General features: G+C 44.1%; 1 protein-coding gene across 5 annotated transcripts in view; it reads left to right on the top strand.

The window, feature by feature from the left end:
* The window catches only part of OGDH (oxoglutarate dehydrogenase), a 93,605-nt gene that overhangs the window by 24,786 nt on the left and 55,448 nt on the right, over positions 1-13,371 (top strand). The window lies entirely within an intron of this gene.

Below are 13,371 nucleotides of genomic sequence, written 5' to 3'. Positions count from 1 at the left end.
AGTATTTGCTTCAGGTTGGGGAACTGTCTATAAGCGAGGACTGACCTGTCTCCCAAGATCTGTGAGAGTGAGGGATCATGTTTGAGGGTAGTTGTAGATCTTTGATGGTGCGCTGGAGAGGTTTTAGTTGGGGGCTGAAGGTGATGGCTAGTGGCGTTCTGTTTTCTTTATCGGCCTGTCCTGTAGTAGTTGACTTGTGGGTACTCTTCTGGCTTTGTCAATCTGTTTCTTCACTTTGTTTGTTTTGACGTGTGATGTTGACCATTTGTTTGTAATAGTTATGAAGCTTTAACTTTTTGCATCTCGATTTCACTGTCATTAAGTAATTTTCTGACCCCCCCCCAACCACTTTTTGGCCCAAATGAAAATTTAATGGATAATTTAAAAAATGCTTTAAAAATTATCCATTGAAATTATTAAAAAAAACTCAAATTATGCCAAGCAAATTTATAGATGTCTATTTTCATCCTATATGGTTTAGTTACCCCCTCACCCCCACTATCAAGTAAGTGTGTGTGTGTGATGCCAGCATAGGTGCAGAGAGCAGAAGCTGGATTGGAACAAGAGTTGCATCCTGGGAGGGTAGAATGACCAGTGGAAAACTGGAGGCTAGATTGACTAGGTGAGCCTCGTGGCCTGGGGGTGATAGGTATGTGGGGTACTGCTAGCAGTGAGGTAAGGGAAACATCTGATACTGTTCTGGTTACTGATAGAGTGAGAGAGAAATGCAACTGTAGGGTTTCTAATAGGTATATGTTCATGAGGGAAAACTTAAACATGCAGTTGTGGAAAGATGATATTTAAAGTGGAGGTCTTGGTTCTCTTCTGCAAAGCAGATCATGTGTATTTGTGGGTCCCATAGTGAAAGGGGTGCATGCTGATGACTACTCTTGTGGCTTGCTCCTATTAAAAGGTGCCCTTTTTCCCTGTAGCTGACTGGTAAGCACTTGCCAACTAACTTGTTTGGCAGGAGGTTGCCAGTGATTAGTGATAGAATCAGCGTACTGGGCGTGTTCACAGCACTCCTGCTCACTGTGTGACCTTGGCAAGTCACTCAAATCTCTTCTTTTTCCCCCTGGTAAAAGAGCTTCGTGATCTGTGGATGAAAAAGCATTATACGAGTGCTGGTCTAAATGCACAGATTGTACCACTTTAATGGTACCCTTCCATTGCTGCAGGAAATGTCTATACGGTATTGTGATGCTGTAGCTGCAGAGCATTGCTGTAGCACAGCAGCACTTGTAGCCTAGGTGTAGCCTCAGTAAAAACTCAGATACCCCAATAGAAATAATAGCAATACAAAATCCTTGTGTAGGCCGTGTTGTACAATAGTGCCTTGAAGTCTCTACAAGGGTTGGGTCTCCATTGTGCAAGGCAATGTGTAAGCCATCTTTGTGCCCTGAAGAGGTTGTATCCCAAATTCTAGTCTGGAATAATCAAATACAGCTGCTTTTTACACTTGGGATGGCAATTTTAAAACTGGTGACAGTAGCATACCATGGCTGACATCCTAGCTACATTAAGGTTGATGGCAGAACTCCCATTCAGTGGAGCCAGGATACTACCTTCTGACTCAGCTAGCCTTGCTTTACCTATCCAAAGCTAATACAGAAGCAGAAGATATTTGTCCCTATGTAGTTCTTCACAAGCATATATGAACCACAAGAGATCAGGGGCCTGCTGAAGTCAGTTTTGCCACTAACTTGAATGGAGCAGGATTTCACCACAGATCTTCAAAATAGGATAAACTTTGAAGCTATATCTACTCTTGAAACAGTACAGTGGCACAGCTGCAACATTGCAGCTGCAATGCTATAGCACCACAGTGTAGACACTACCTATGCTGATGGGAGGGTTTCTCCACTTGGTGGAGGTAACTTGCCTCCCCAAGAGGCGGTAGCTAGGTTGATGGAAGAATTCTTATTTGACCCACTACTGCCTAAATTGGGAGTTAAATCAGCTTAATTTACTCAGTGTGGATTTTTGTGCGCCCCTGAGCGATGTAGCTGGGTCAACTTAACTTTTTAGTGTGGACCAGGGGTTTCCAAACTTAGTTCATGGTTTTGTTCAGGGTAAGCCCCTGCCAGGCCGTGAGATGCTTTGTTTACCTGAGCATCTGCAGGTACTGCTGATTGCAGCTCCCAGCGGCCGCAGTTCACTGTTCCTGGCCAATGGGAGTTGTGGGAAGCAGTGGCCTGGCCCTTGTCACTTCCCACAGCTCCTATTGGCCCAGAACTGCAAACTGCGGCCACTGGGAGCTGCGAACGTTTGTACCTGCGGATGCTCAGGTAAACAAAGCATCTCGCGGCCCGCCAGGGGCTTACCATGAACAAACTGCGAACCAAGTATGGGAACCCCTGGTGTAGACCAGGCCTTAATTGTACGTACTTGTATTACTCAGAACAAGCTTGTAGTGGAGAGAGCTTTCATAGCCATACTAATGAGAAGTGACAGCTACCCCACAAGTCAAAGGTCATCTGTTGTAAATTGGACGCACGCTACTGTAGTTGCTGTGGTTCACTAATGAGCAATAGCAGTCCCAAAGCTCTGAACTTGCCATTGTTTCCTGTGCACAGTACAAAGCTAGCTTTTATTAAGCAGTAAGCACTGCCTGGTTTGAAGTCTATAATGAGCGTTTCTTGAGGGTGCTTGCATGCTTTTAGGAGTCAATCCAATTATAAGCGTAATAGTTGCACAGGAAGGGAACAGCCACAGCTAGGTAATGCTGGGAGCCTTCAATTATCTTTGCAGAGACCCGTCTCCCTTTGTACAGATCCTAGCACAGGAGGACCTGAGTCCTGATCAAGGTTTATGGGCACTATTGTAATTATCACAAATCCCCCCTGCGATACACACAGGTCAACCAGCAAGTGGCCATACAGATGTAAAAATGGGGTCCCAACTTCACTGATGGAAATAGGAGTCTCTGGGGACAGAATGGCATATCCTAATGGGCACCAGAGTAAGCTTCTCACTAAAACCAGTCAAAATCTGATCCGGTAGTTACTGAAAGGGAAAGATGACATTCTGTGTGCGCACTGTGGAAGTGTCTAATGACTCTCTAGTTAATGTTGTGCTGTGACTTGCTTTCCAAGCAGAACTAACATCCCTCTCTTGGACCAATAGTTTGTTAGTTTCCAAGCTTGACACCATAACCCTGTGAAGGGCAGCTGAAACTTTCCATAATGGTTTGCCAAGATATTAGCATATAAAGGGCTTCCTAACAATGCTGTTCTTGTTCTCTGAGCACAGACTCAGAGGTGCCTAGCTCAGCGATTGGCAACCTTTCAGAAATGGTGTGCCAAGTCTTCATTTATTCATTTCGTGCACCAGTAATGCATTTTAACGTTTTTAGAAGGTCTTTCTATAAGTCTATAATATATAAACTCAACTGCTGTATGTAGAGTAAATAAGGTTTTAAAAATGTTTAAGAAGCTTTAAGTTAAAATGCAGAGCCCCCCGGACCGGTGGCCAGGACTCGGACCCTATGAGTGCCACTGAATCAGCTCGCGTGCCACAGGTTGCCTACCCCTGGCCTAGCTACTGCTAGTGCCTGGGTGCAGGCACCTTAGTTCCCCTGCACTGAAGCTTTGACTCTGACATGTCAGGCAACAGCAGTGCCTGTGGAGTGTCTCAGCATTGGCTGCCACTGCTCCCTGGCTCACAAAGCCAGTGAAGCCCTTAGGGCGCAGTGTCAGGAGAGTTCTTTAAGCATGATGCAGAGAAACTGCTCTTTCATAGCCCCTGTCCATACCCAAAATCTCTTCACCACCACCTACCACACAGCTGTTTCCCCTAACACTCCTACTTACCACCACCCTGTTATGTTTCCACTGGCAAACTATGCAGAAGCTTTCTCAAGAGCCAAGACAAGTGGAGTAGTTTTTTGTGAGAGGAAATCTAGGGGAAGGGGGGCATTTGGCTGTAGGGAATCAGTGGTGGGGGGAGAAGATGATCAAGGATATGCGGAAGAGTTATGGAGGAACAAGGCTATGTAGGGAGAGCACTGAAAAGATGGGACTTCAGCTGCAAGGAAAGAAGTGAAAGGGAGAGGAGATATGTTTTTATATGCTTAGTAAGGTATCCTCAAAGGGTTCACTCTCTCTGGAGGGTGCTGGTTATTAGGAAGACTGTTGTGGAGGTCTGTTACTCTCATTTTTGAGAGTAATTAACTCTGCCGTGCTTCTAAAGCATGAGAAGCAAAAACTGAAATAGACTAATTCAGGTAAAATAAAAATGTCCAGGCTTCCAAATGTATAGATGTATAATGTTCTCTTGACATGTGGTAGCTACATCTAACTTACCCTTAATGCTCCATATGAAGGGGTCTGGTGGTGTTATGAATAAACAAGCTCTCAAACCTGGAAGTGGACAAAGGAAGCTGTATTTGGAGGGAGTACAGTACCACTAGTAGCTTTGTCTGTAATTCCAGTACAGCAAGTGTGTATCAGAATTGCTCTGGGCTCAGTTAGCCAGAACAAGTAAGAGCAGGAGGGAAAGAACAAGGAGTTTTGGCAATGATCTTCTGTTTGCCAAGGTGGGTGCTGCTCAAAAAGCTAGAGCACTCATGCAAACCAGTTCTTTCCACTAGTCTCTTGTAGTAGCAAGGTTTAGAATTGAATTTATCTTCACTCATTTGAGCAATGCTTAGAACACGACATGAGTACAAAGGAAGGTCACAAGAGGGAAACCTGATTAGACTAATTACATGCTGCAATTGACCTTCAGCATTTGCTGAGGTAAAAGTCAAAGTACATTGTCCTATGATAAGCAAAGATAGCACTTGGGAGGAGGATATTTAGTCACTTTCAAAAATATCTGTGCAGTATAAAGGTTTCCAAAGGGCAGAACAAATGCAGCCCCCAGACTCCATTAATCCTCAGTGCTCCATGTTCTCAAATCTCCTGGTTTTGCTGACTTTGCCAAAGTTGGGAGCAACACAATAATCATCAACTTCTATAACTTCAAATACATCAGATTAGCAGCCCTTAGTGGGGGCGAAGCTTGTAGTAGGTTTGAAATGTCTGGGAGTTATCCAGTGCGATAAAGTACCTGGAAAAACATATCTGAGCCTGAGTGTGTGCCACAGTTTGGAAATGGCTGAATGAAATATTGTCTAATTTACTCTACTTTCAGCCTAATGGGTAGCTTGAAGGCTCAGGCACCAGGGGCTAGTGATCATGGGCACCAACTTCTGCTCCCGCAGGTGGGTGCTCAACCCTCTTCTGCCCCCGGCTCTGCTCCCATTCCACCCCCTTCCCCAAGTCCCTGCCCCTACCCTACCTCTTTCCCACCTCCTCCCTTGAGCATGCTGTGCCCCCGCTCCTCACCCTCCCTCCCAGAGCACTGCCAAACAGCTGTTTTGGCAGCAGGCAGAAGTGCTGGGAGAGAGGGGGAGGAGCAGGAATGCAGCATGCCCAAGGGAGGAGGCAGGGGGAGGTTGGTTGCCAGAGCACCCACGCAGTCAGTGCTTATGCTAGTGATAACCATAACTGTGGTGGTGTCATGTGAGCTAGGCTATATGTAGGGCTCTGTTTTCAGTTTCTATTTAATTTTTTCCAAGAAATTCATCAGTGTTTATTACCGCAACAACAAAACCAGGTGAAAATCCATGCAAAAAGCTATTAATTTTTTCTGGGTAAATATCCGGGTTTATTTTGGTAGATGGAAAGACAGGGGAAAAATGTATTCAGCAGATTAATGCTTTGAATTCCGTTCATCAATGTGATTTGCTGCAGAACTAAAATGGAACTCAAAACACAGTGCTACCTCTGAGTTTAAGAAAACAATAAATCTCTAATCACCAAATGAAAAGTTTTAATAAACAGTTGACTGTTATAGACTAATAGTTCTGAGTCTACAAGTATGTACCTACACTCAACTTCATCCTTTTCTCCTGTTTTTGTGTTTTAAAACTTTCAAATATTTTCTTGTTCTGAAACACATTCTGATACAGATTTTCATTTTCTTCCTATTTTAGTGTATCAGATCTTTAAACCATTATCTGCTAATAGCTTGAAATGTGTATGTGGTGGGTGTGAGATTCATCAGTACTTCAGAGCTTGCATGCGTACCTGTTTGTGTGTATCTTCACGACTAGCAAATAGCCTTTCTTCAACAGGCAGCTTTGCATATACCCACAGACTAATGTATTTTCCTGATAAAACAAGTTATTTTTCATATATTTGAATGATACAAAAGTAGGGTGAATATCAGAAAAAAATGAATAATTTTTGTAAAACCTAGGAATCTTTCAATTAAATCAGTTTAAACTGAGAACGAAGAGCCTTAGCTATAAGTAGGGCTACAATTTTGTCACGGAGGTCACAGAATCCGGGACTTCCAAAGACCTCTGTGACTTCCACCATTGGTGGCTGGGAGCTGCGGGGTACCCTGCCTGCCCACAGCAGAGCCCCCAAGTTCTGAGCTGCTACAGGGGGGACCCTGGACTTCAGCCCCACAGATGGGGGCCCCTGGAGCTCCCACCTGGCCCTTTCAGCTGCACAGCAGTTCTCCATTTTGTCATGAATATTTTTAGTAAAAGTCAGGGATAGGTCACTGGCTTCTGTGAATTTTTTTTATTGTCCCTAGCCTTAGCTATAAGTGACCATTGATGAACTTGTTAAGTGAAGAGGTGTGATGGAAGAGAATCAACCAGCATGTTTCAGGATGCATACTGACACCAACACAAGATAGCATAGCTTTTCTTCTCCCCACCCCAACCCCAAAAGCCTGTAACACTGTGTGTTTAGGTGAGTTGCATTAGTTTCCCTGTCTTCTGACTCATCCAGTGCTAGAAACTGGATGAGAGAGACTGGGGGGAAGGATAGCTCAGTGGTTTGAGCATTGGCCTGCTAAACCCAGGGTTGTGAGTTCAGTCCTTGATGTGGGCCATTTAGGGGTCTGAGCAGAGGGTTGGACTAAATACCTCCTGAGGTCCCTTCCAACCCTGATACTCTGATTCTAAAAAACAGGATGGCACTGTTGCTGAAATGGGTGCCTTGTTAGTACTTCTGGTTGTCATTCAGCTTTAGCCCATCAAAGAGGTATTTGTGGCCTATAAGTTTTGATGGTAGATATAACTCCTTGTTGCAGGATTTATCTAAAAGACTGTTTTGGCACTGAAAGACCTGTATGAGATGGAGAAAGAGTGTTATAGTTGAACAAAAAGATTCCTCATGCGGATGAGTGAAGAACTGAGATTCAGTGTGATCTCTGAAGGCTTTTCATTTTTGTTTATCATACCTCTAGCATTTGTTTGAACACAGTAATTTGTGGTGGTCTGTCACTGAAGAGCTGTTGCTCAGTTAGGCAAGGAAAAGAACAGGTGGACAGGCTGGAGCACTGCTGGGCATTTGGTCCTGCCTATGATACATGGAGAGCAAAAGTTACTTTCTACATTTCCTTTGAGGAAGAAGCTACTGCTTTTGTGTGTTTAAATGTTATAACCCTTGTTTTGCCTAGTGGATAAAGCAATGGACTGAGACTTGGAGTTTCTATTCGCTACTGGGTGATCTTAGGCAAGTCATATAAACTCTGTGCCTCAGTTTCCCCTTCTGTAAAATAGGGATAATGATGCTGACCTCCTTTGAGGTGCTTTAAGATCTAAGAGCTGATAATGTTAGAGTGCCAGATCAGGGGGTGGGGGTGTTTAAGTTGCTCATGTCCACCTATGTGGTGGTTCTAACCTCTGAGCCCCTGAATGGGAAGATCAATTTGACATCCCGTGTCTGAGACCCAGCAGTTGGAAACTCCTCCTTAAACCTGACAAAAGCCAAAGCCACCAGAGTCTTCACCCTGCTCAGAGTCCCACATTTACATCTGTCTTGAGAAATCTGGCAGCAGCACAGGATACTGTCAACTGAGGAGGGAATCTCTCTGGTGCCGTCTTTCCATTTCTCAGTCCCCTTCCCAGACCTTTCTTTGGTCTCGAAATTCAGGCTTTTCTAATCTGTAGGAAACCAAAGCACAGAGACAAACTCCCTCCTATCACAAGCAGCATTAATTATCTCTTCAGATTCTTAAACCACACCCACTATTGTAATGTCTGAGCCATTGTGATGTCTAAAAGAGTCCTGCAGCTTTCCACAGGTATTGACTAAACGTGTTTGCTTTGTTTCAGAATCCTTGTACCTAGCTCTGCTATGACAAGTAGCTGTCAGACCAGAGTGATGCTTATCAGGATAGGTATGGAGAAAAGACATAGGTATTTGACTGCTAGAATTCATCAGATTTATACAGCACCATGGTTTTTTAAATCCGAAGAAAATAAATGGGTAGGGTATATGTTTCTGCTCAGTCAACATTGCAGACTCAGGCTAGTGTGTGGCTAATTTGGTATTGTTCCAGATTAGTTACTAGAAGTGTCAGAATGGGCACTGTGACACAAAGGGTCCCTTTTTTGTGCCCTGGCTAGTCTTATGCATGATGAACGTGATTAAAATAAAGAGAGAACTTTGGCACCAGGATCAATAAGTGAATTTTTAAAAACCACAGCTTATTTTCCTGCATTATGACCTCTTTCTAAATTTATCACCTTTGTGGAGCCATGTGAATGGTAGTCTGTAAATCAGAACTGCTGGAAATAGCTTCCCATTACCATGTGATCAGAGCAGAGCTGCTGCTGTGATGGCGGAACACCAGTCCCTGGAAAACACCTGGTAGCAGAGAAGAGCCTAGTCTGCTTTCTGCAGAGTCTGGATGTGTGTGTTCTGGCTTTCAATAGTACTCGCTATTTCCTGACACCTGTAAACTCAGTTTTTTTTCTGACACTTGAACAGAAAAGACACTGAAATGGATCTGAAGGCCGTCCTAGTCTTAGCCAAAATTATGTTCAATACTTTAACTGCTGCAGTGGATAAGGTGTACCCCTATAAAAGCTACTGCATGTTGTAGCAAGGTCTGTGTGGTGGTATTTTACATCTCCTTTTCGAACCTGACCTTTTGCGTTGCCCTCCTTTCTCTTCTTTCATTTTGAGGATTAATTTCAAAGCTCTTCACAAACTTCTCACAAAGGCCCCCTGTGCAGGGAGATACTATGTATGTTTCAGAGGTGAAGAGAGGAAAGCACAGAGAAGGGAAGTGACTAGCCAGTGGTAACACAGCACCAGTGTAGTGTCAGCAAAGGGGCCAAGAACTCATGACTGCCACACTGTAACCATGAGACTGTGTTTTTCTAAGAATAGGAAGAGCTGACATTATGGAACTATTTCTTATTTATCAGAGCAGTAGCCGTGTTAGTCTGGGTCTGTAAAAAGCAACAGAGTCCCGTGGCACCTTATAGACTAACAGACGTATTGGAGCATAAGCTTTTGTGGGTGAATACCCACTTCCTCAGACACATGTATTTTTTTTTTTTTTTAGTTCTTCCCTTTTATCTTACAGGAGTTTCTTCTTTATAAACTTCCCACTGCTGTTAATACTAGTTCATAGACTTCAAGGCCAGAAGGGACCGTTATGCACATGTAATCTGTTCAGTTTAGTGCTCCCAGTGTTGCTAACACCAGTTAACGTGAACAGACCACCAGTTGCTGCACATAGTTTTTTAACAGTGTGTCATGGCTAATCAATATGATGCTCAAAATGCTGAGCAGCCTGTTTGCATTGCAGTGAAGTGGGCTGTGTTGGTACTGAATAGGCCATGTACAACTTGGGACAGCTGGATGGTAGGAATTTGAGCTTATGTGTAAACCAACAAAGGACCATCCTTTAAGACAAGCTTTTGGTCACTCCTCTGTAAAATACAGATGCTTGCAATAAACTTGTTATACAGTCACCCTCGGCCATTAGTTTGGCTTTCTTTCTAGCATAGAGTGTGAGGGCTAGCATTTGAAAATGCTGGTTGTCTTTAAAAGTAACACAACCATTTGAACAGAAACTTGACAGTCTGAGTGGGGAGAGAGCTGACAGAGGATGGGTCCTCTTCTGACTTCTAGGTCACTGGTTCAAAGCACAGTAGTGACCAAAGCCCTCGTGAATGGATGGCTTTGTTGGCTGTTGTAAAACAAATTGACCTTCCTATCATGCAACTGTCCCAAATTGTACATGGCCTTATATCTAGGTACCTATGTGGCCTACTTCCCAGCAGTATCTGAGTGCATCATTAGCAGCCTCCAAAGAGAGAACTAGGATTAGAGGAGTCATGCAGGCCCATCTATCCCTTCACTCTTAGAGGTGCCCCACCAGGTCAAGATCGAGAGACCTTCGCAGAGCAGCCTGTGTGAGGCAGCTTGAATGACTGCTGCTTGCAGTGCATCTGCATAGGGCTGGGAGCTGTGAACTCCAGAGTTTTTCTCCCATTCCTGCCTCTGAATTGCTGTTTGGCCGTGGCCAAGTGGTGTGGGGACCTGCTTTCTTGAGATGCTCTGCACCCAAAAAAATCAGACTCTTACCCTCAGGACTCCGTTTCCTCATCTGTAAAATGAGGGCAGTGCTTATCTGCCGCCTTCACTGGAGCAGGATTGAGAATCATTGAGCTAATGTGTGTGCTCAGAGCTGTCTGCGGTGGTGGTGTAGATGTCAGTTCCAGGATGCTAGAGAGACAAGGTGGGTGAAGTAAAATCTTTTCTTGGAGCAACTTCTGTTGGTGAAAAAGACAAGCTTTTGAGCTATAGAGTTCTTCAAAAGCTTGTCTCTTTCACCAACAGAAGTTGCTCCAAGAAAAGATTTTTACCTCACTAACTTTTGTGGTTAATACTGTCGCTCCACCACACTCGCACATCCACAGCTTTTAGGGGATGGGGGAGCTAAAGTGGGGGACGACTTAAAATTCCTCCCTCTCACCAGGTTTTGAACCTTAAATCCATAGAGAACGGGTTTAATGTAGTAAACTTCATTCCAATCTCTACCCCTGTGCATGGAAATATCCCCCTGAGTGCTTTGGCTCTACCATTCATTCCTCCTATACGCCTGCTACTTCCATGTTACTCACAAATGAATCCTCCTATTGAAAATATTTATGTGTGTAAATAGTTTATAAGCTCATACCAGAGTATAGTAATCGTGTAACCTTATTACTGTAACCCTTCTCCTTGTCCCATGCTAATTCTATCCGGTGTGTTGTATGGTCTCTCATTTTGTCACAGATCCTAAGTACTCTTGGGTCAGGAACCTTGTCAATGCCATCTCTTGCCCTCTCAGCTTTCTGTGAATTGTACACATTATTACCTTAAATATGTTGTGGAGGGGGGATTTGTCCCAGTTATGCAATGTGTGCCATTCATGTGGAGCTGTGTTGGACAAAAATCTACGAATTCATTTAATGCTAAATGTTAGCAAGTCTGCATTGTTTAATGTGTAAAATCTTAAATTGTGTGCTTGGCCTCTAGGGTGGGGCATGGTCATGAGGCAGCTGTGTCTCTTCCCCCAATACCTTAAAATTCATCACTGTTGGCTGCCACGAAGGTAGCAAGAGTGTAGACTAGTCTCTAGAGTAAAGAGGTTCTGTTATCTCTGTGTTTGGCTCTGGTGTGACTGCAGCTGGAATACTGTGTCCAGTTCTAGTGTCAAAATCCAAGGATGTTGATCAATTGGAGAGGGTTTGGAGAAGAGCCATGAGAATGATATGAAGGATTGGAAAACCTGCCTTTGACTGAAAGAGTCAAAGAACTCAATCTCTTTAGCTTAACAGAGAGAAGGTTAAGAGATGACTTGAGCGGTCTGTAAGTACTTGCGTGGGGAACAGAAATTTGGTAATAGAGGTGTGATGGGTTGGACACCCTGGGATGTCACCTGGTGTGCTGAGCTGACTATTCTGCCAGCCTGGGCCCCCTTTTTACCTGGTCTTGCTAGGCTAGGCTCCCCAGCCTTTTCCGGCTAAGCACACAGGCAGGACCGCACCCAGCTGCACAGAGAGACCGAGATCTGCTCTGAGAAGGCTCAGCTTGAGGGGCTTGCCACAGAACCCAGATGTCCACCACCCCTTGGAGTACAAACTCAAAATAATATGAAATTCACCTCTTCTCTCAATGTTGAGGAGGATATGCACAACTTCTCCCCCCCCCCCCCGCTCCGTGCCCCAGTTAGAAATCACATAAATTGGGTTATATTGTAAACTAGAAATAAATTTATTAACTATAACAGGTATATTTTCAGTAGTTAAGGAGGTAGCATTCAGAACAAGGCAGATTATGAAGAAAATAAACCAGAGCATGCAAACTAAGCTTAATACACTAAAGAAACTGGTTACATGTAAGTTCTGATTCTAATAATCTTCACAGGCCAGACGCCCTTCCAGCCAAGGGGCCAGTTCTTTCCCCCAGTTCAGTCTTAGTTGTTTCCTGCATTCATCTTGGGTGGGGTAGCAGGGTGGAACTCACAACCTGGATTACCTTGGTCCCCACATCTTCTTTTGTTTCCTAGTGTGACCCCTGCCCCCCCTCTTCTCGTGGAAAAGTACAGAATTCGAGATGGGTTCCAGATGAGGTGACATGGTCACATGCCTCTGTAGGGCCCCTGTAGCCATTCTTCACAGGCTTCACGGGCTTTTTCATTGTTGTACCTGAAGCGTTAGCAGGGGGCGTCACCCAAACTAACACAGTTGAAATATAGATATGTAGTCAATATTCCTAATTTCAGATACAGACATGACACGTGCGTACAAATAGGATAATATTCAGTAAATCACCTATCCGATGATACCCTACAAGGCCTATCTTGCTTAAAGTACATCTTAGTTATGTCATTCCTATTGCAAGCATATTTTCATAAAGAATATGGAGTATAATATCATGAGGGCTCTTCAGTGTGGCAGGGAAAAAGTATAACAGAATCCAATGGCTGAAAGTTGAAGCTAGACAAATTCTAACTGGAAATAAGGCACACATTTTTAACAATCAGGGTAACTGATGGTTGGAACAACTTTCCAACAATTGTGGTGGATTCTGCTTCAATGGAAAATTTGTAAATCAAGTTTGGATGTCTTTCTAAAAGATATGCTCTAGTTCATGCACAGCAATTGGACTTTCAGCAGGAATTAATTCAGGGCAGTCATATGGTCTGTCTTATGCAGGGGCTTAGACTACACTACCACAATGATGCCTTCTGGCTGTCAGATCTGACTCTCTAGCTGCTGTCAGAGTGTTTAGCTGTGTGAAATGGCAACTGAGTAAGTGGGAGATTTTAGGCTACTGGGAGCCTGTCTACACTTGAAACACTACAGTGGCACAGCTGTAGCTGTGCTGCTATAGCTCTTCAGTGTAGACACTACCCATGCTGGCAGGAGGGGGTTCTCCTGTTGATGTAGTTAGGGCACCCCTTCACTCTCCCTGAAATCCCCCCCCCCAAGGAGTAGCTAAGTTGACAGAAGAATTTTTCCAGAAACCTAGCCCTGTCTACACTAGAGGTTAAGTTGGCTTAACTAATCATTAAGGG

The sequence above is a fragment of the Chelonoidis abingdonii genome, chromosome 2 (assembly GCF_003597395.2).
Source record: "Chelonoidis abingdonii isolate Lonesome George chromosome 2, CheloAbing_2.0, whole genome shotgun sequence".
Lineage (NCBI taxonomy): Eukaryota > Metazoa > Chordata > Testudines > Testudinidae > Chelonoidis > Chelonoidis abingdonii.
This window is presented reverse-complemented; position numbering and strand designations above follow the sequence as displayed.